Source organism: Dermacentor silvarum, chromosome 8 (assembly GCF_013339745.2).
Source record: "Dermacentor silvarum isolate Dsil-2018 chromosome 8, BIME_Dsil_1.4, whole genome shotgun sequence".
Classification (NCBI taxonomy): domain Eukaryota; kingdom Metazoa; phylum Arthropoda; class Arachnida; order Ixodida; family Ixodidae; genus Dermacentor; species Dermacentor silvarum.
The window spans coordinates 10,712,109-10,718,108 of NC_051161.1; positions in this window are offsets into that span (position 1 = coordinate 10,712,109).

Here is a 6,000-nt window from a genome sequence, read left to right on the forward strand (position 1 = left end):
AGCAGTGAGTACAAATAAGAAGTGGGAGTTCTGCAAAATATATATTAGAAATTGCGAAGATAGAATGGAATATTCAAATGCGAAGATACAAGTCGCTAAAGGGCAAAAAAGAGTCGCTGGAAACAAAGTTCACTGCTTGTATACACAAAACCAATAAGATATTTAAAAATACGTATGAGTCTCCAATAAATCTACGTATTTAAGCAAACGTTAGTGTATATAATTCGTCAAATAAGACAAATAAATATGTTGCGCAGTCACAGATAGTAAACTTTGCGCACAGAAAGACAGATGATCTAGGCAAGAACATAACTATGATCGCAGAAATCGTGATATGTACTTGGGCCATGCAGCGGTCGCGACAGCGCCATGTGGGTAGAATAATAGAGGAATAATGCATAAATCAGTACGAAAATGTTTAATTTAACTGTCTGCACAACGCCAACAATTATTCTGCACCCAAAATTAAAGGAGGGTATTCCTTCGTTTCAAAAAAGAAATAAAAGCAGGTAGCTGAAAATGAAAGAATAGGACAAGCGAAGGCCACAGATGATGCGGCAAGTTGAACTACCCAATATCCGAGTGTGTTTTTGGCGAACGCCGCGTGGGCCGGGCTTTCAATGAGCAAGGTCGGTCATAATTGGTTATTGGTATTCTCGTAATTTTTGTATTCGCGTGATAATTGTGATCATGATGCTCACTGCTAGAATAAACGGCGAAAATTTCTGCGGTTTTAAAAGCTAATGAACGGTCACACGTTTTCATAATTAAGAACTTATGGACCTGAAGGAACAGTGCTTTTTACTTGCATTGATTTTTGCTGCTTCGCTATCTAAAGGACAAACTTCTCTCGGCGGGAAAGTTGAGCGAAGCGGTCAATGACTTCAGACACGTTGATGCCGACGTCTCTGTCGCTGTATAGAAGCGCCAGCCTAACCATGCGTTCCACAGACACTGTAGAGCGCAAATAGTTTTTTAGTAAACTCTTGCTAAAAAATATTCTCTCTGCGCTGGCAGTGGTCACTGGAAGGGTGACTAGAAGCTGCAGCAGTATTCACACATTTACATAGAACCTGCTGTCGCAATGAGAGATGGGCATCTATTCCGGTGCTAAATCCTAAAACAATCCCTTGATGTCGTTGGCATACTTGTTTAGGTACCTTGCAGAAACAGTAGGCTGTTCGATTCCAGCGATGTCCGTCGTTTCTTCAGGAAGTATGGAGAAGCAGCCTGCTTTTGAATCTAGGCTTTCTTTGATAATGTCACCATAAATTTCTATAACTTGGTTTTGTGCGTCCGGGCTTAAATACGAGGCATTACTGGCGCAACTTTTCCAAATGGTTCTTCAGATATGTATCTCCACAATCAGCTCGCATGCGAAGAAGCACTCTGAAAATGCCTGTATTTTCAGCAGGGTCATTGCTTATATCCATAGGGCCCCTGTCCCTGTGGCCACGGAGAGCCAGACCTTGTCGCCCGCAAAAAAAAAAAAAAAAAAAAAAAAAAAATCGCAATAGTAGGCCATTTACTTTCTTCTGTTTTCTCATAATTTACTTTGCCTACCCTGGTCCAGCTGATCAATCACATTGGGCACGCTTCCTGAAAATGTTTGGAGAAAATTATCAGCTGCTAGCTGACGGTCACGGGGATATTAAGTATTTTCGTGTGTGTGGGAGATTGCAAGCGCGCGCTTCCATTTATGGAACGGCTTGGACACGAGCGTTTTGGTGCGCGCATGTTGGCCCAAGTTTATAAGAACATTAACCCCATAAAGTTCTAGAATTGAAAATCTTTTAAAGCATGCCTTTGGAAATGTCAGCGCACCTTTCGCGTCAAAAGTTTATGAGAACTTTATACCCATAAAGTTCCGTAATTGAAATCCATGCGCTCCGTATATTCCGCGGCCGCTGCGAGGTGCCGCAACGCGCCCGCTCGCTATCGAAAAGCCGATGAAAGCTTGTGCTCGGATGGGGCTCCTTGCGTTACGTGACTCCAGGTGCAAGGACGTTGTCACGAAATCCAGCCCGAGTTCGCAATGTTCGTGCCGAAATGTCTTTTCGAGCCTGAAAAAGACATTGTAGACAAAATCCAGAATGATTGCAGGCGTCGGTGGTAGTTTTGGTCGGTGGTGCATGCCCGCACGAAAAAATTTCGGGGGGGGGCTGAAGCCCCATCAGCCCCCCCCCCCCCCCCCCCCCCCTGGCTACGCGCCTGGTGGCAGCCTCATAATAAACCCAAAAAGAAAGGTAACGAAAAGCAAATTGATCTAAAACAACGCGTTGGATAGCCATATACCGCACTTTGTTTGTTTCTAAGGATTAAAACTTTTTTTCATTCAATACTGAGCCTACATAAAGAACAGTTTTCCACAATTCCTATCAAGAACATCGAACTATTTCTAAGTACGGATACAGCCACTGCAACAAAATATATCTAGCCTCCACAGCGTTGCACCTGATGTCTGAAACAGAGTATAGATTACGGCCCAACGATATCGGCAGCTTGCTTTAGCTTTGACATGGCACTGGGGCACACAGAGTGCTTCTGAAATTCCACCCCCCACTTCCAAACGCAAAGTCAACCTGATTTGCTTCTGCCACTTAGTGTTTAATCTGTGGCATAGCACACGTTTCTGCTCGAACTCCACCTGCTATGTATAGTGCCGCTATAGGCGTTCTTCAGAACAAAAACAGGGCTGCGATGCGGCGATGTCTTAAGAGGAAGCTTTAGCTCTTGACCAACTCCAACGCGGCCTATTCAAGTACATTTAAAACGCAGAAATACTTTTCTGAGATAACCCCCAGGCCCAATTTTAATGAAATTTGTTGCATTTGAGAGAGAAAGTTAAATTCTAGTGACTGTTAGAAGTGGAATATCGATTTAGGGCCTGAGTGTTTTAAAAAGAATTTTCAAAAATTCAAAAGCTCGAAAAAAATAGAAGCACGAAGTTTACAAATCAATAGCCCGGCATCAAGAACAGATATCGCGGTTCTGTAAACAACACCTATTAGATCATTCAAAGCGGACAAATTCGATATGTCAATTTATATCTCACGTGAATTCGTTTTTCCATATTACTGTATTTCCATATTATTTATTTTTTTAGATTCATGTGTAACATATCAATTTTGTCCGCTTTAGATGTACTATTCGACACAATTCACAGAATTTGATATCATTTTTCATTTCTAAGTTAGAGAGTTTTAAACCTGATGGTTTCGTTTTCTGAAAACTTGCCATTTTTGCCAATTTTTAATAAACAATTGACGACCTAAATCAGACATTCAAAACCATCAGTCACTAGATTTCAAACTTTTCTTTTAAATTCAACAAAGCCTCGTCAAATTTGGTGCAGTGGTTGCCGTGGAAAACGAATTCTCATTTTACATGTATTTAGATAGGAGCACCCGAGCTAAAGCTACCTCTTAAACTGCGATGCTATTTCTTTTCGCGCCTTGCGCGCTTCATCAGTGGTCAGAGCGCCCCGCCGCCCGCGTTATCAATGGGATCAGCGGGTCATGGAAGATGGGTGATAAGAGTGGCATAAAATCGAGCGGAGAGTATCGCGATGAAATTGTGGCCCAGTTGTATATTTTCCCGAAGTGGGACCGTATGGAAAAGACTTATCTCGGGCTACGTCACGGCAAGACAGTCGCGTGATCTTCCGGTACACGCGGGAGTGTTTGGTGGGCCTAAAGCACGCCACACGTTCATTGACACACGCTGACAGCTTCATGTATCGCTGGTATTCTTTCCTTTTTTTTGCGTATTTCGAGCGCGACCACCGAGCGAATTCGTCATGCCAGTGAGTTGCGCAGTTGGATGCTTAAATCGCATAAAAATAGGCAGTGGAAACGGGCTTTTTCTGTTTCCCAAGAGACATGAAGCGATGACAAATGCCCGTGCTGGCAATGCACCACGACAAATGGCAGGCGTCAGACACTGACAGAATCCGTGAAATTCACTGGCGCTTTTCTCGAGAATTCAAGATAATTGGCTTCTGCCTTGGCAGTGCCCTGCTGCATTCACGCTGGAGCTTGCTAATTTAGAGTGCGAACACAGGAGGCAAACGTCAGGACAAATGCAGTCATGTCGTTCGCGTTTACGTAATAAAAAGAGCACACGACACGTAGCCAGCTCTGCCCTTTACATATTGTAATAGGTTAGTGTGAACTATGCGAACAGCAGTTTGCTACTGTAGCGAACAAGCATTTAGACCTCCTGCCGCATCGATTGCTGCCCCTGTCACAGGGGAATTTTTTATCTCGGCCGAGCAAGATCCGGATAGAATGCCGCTACACGGGCATTTCCGATCGCGATTTTGCTGGATCCGGATCCATTTAATCGGGATCGAGCTTCTTCATCGCGATCATATATACCCATCGTCTTCAACGTCAACGTTCAGTGAGCTCAACCAAATGTCTGTACATGTCCCTCCATAGCAAAGTCGCGTACGCCTTGAGCGAGCAGTACAATTTCGTTTCTTCCGTCGTGTATGGTTAAAATTCTTGAATTTTACGTGCCAAAGCAACCATTTGATTATGAGGTACGTCGTAGTTGTGAATATCGAAATTATTTTGACCACCTGGTATTATTTAACGTGCACCTAGTGTACGGTACAAGTGCGTTTTTGCGTTTTCCTTCCATAGAAATGCGGTCACCGCGGCCGGGATTTGACATCGTTTTTAACAGCGCGACTCCATAGCCCCTGAGGTGTCGTAACACGGCCGGTAGGTCCAGGCGTGTTCACAAGGTAAACATATATGTGGCGAATGGCAGGTTGGGCCAACACATTGGATCGTTTTTCCAGCCGTATATTAGGAAAGGGTGAAGGTGCTGCTCGCCGCAGGCGAACAGCTTCTACAAGTACTGCTGACCGGCTGCTTCTGGCTGGGAACTGAAGTATACGGAAAAAAATCATCGCAGTGGATTGCTATGATAGCCGTGGTGCGAAGAAAATGTTTTGCCCACCAGCTATTTGCACACGTCTCGCACTTCGTTTTGCGGATAGCCCATGACGTCACGCTGTTTACGAAAGGGAGAGGTCCATAGGATACAGATGCATGAATGTAAAGCTTTTGGCTTGCTTTCTCATATGTTAATGACGACGTGAAGTTGCTGGTACACCCAAACATCGATTATCAATCAAAGTTGAAGCCAAGAAATCACCATACTGGGTTCTTATCTATGCGAGTGCTTCGAGGAAATTGGTGTCTGCTGCTAAGTGGTACCGAATGCGCACGTACCAGATCTAGCCTGTCAGGCAGGTCAATGATCTCGTGCCGATGTGAAGAGAAAGACGGACGAAATAACATCACTGGAACCGCTTCGCTCGATAACCTTTCACGCATGGTCTCATAGAGCAAGGTATCATGATTACACGAATCTTCGAGAGATGGACAATAATACATGCGCTATCGTTACTGCACTCTACTTGCGTTTAGCGGAATTTTGTATTTCTGATAAATTCGACGGAAGTTTTGCGTATTTAGCCTCTTTTCTCGTTAATCCGGTGTTTAGCTAAGGTTGCGTTGCTAAGTCTGTGATTATCTTAATTTTTGAGTTTCATTTTGTTGTCTGGACTACGTGTGAAGTCATACAAGGACTTCACACATATGAGTATTTTCTACAAAAAGTATTAAATACTCAACTCTACCTTAGTCACGTACAATACTTACACAGAACATAGCCACACGGTTTTACAGAGCCTCGTCACGTCTACATGTAACGTCTTAAGATTGTATTTATTTGCAGCGAGTCTTGCAACTTGTAATCATTTCGTTCGTGCTTCACAATGCTCGTGTGTTGATGATGGCAACCAATGCCTTCAGGTGAATGACTTTTAGAACCAAAAACAGATTTTTGACGTTGTAGGTAAATAAACAGAAAAACTAGAGGTCAATGCACCATGGGAAACAACTCGCCGTAGATAAATTCAAGTCGTGAGAAGAAGAAGATTTTCTCCCGAACGTGAAGAACATGTAAGTTTCTCGGAAGTAG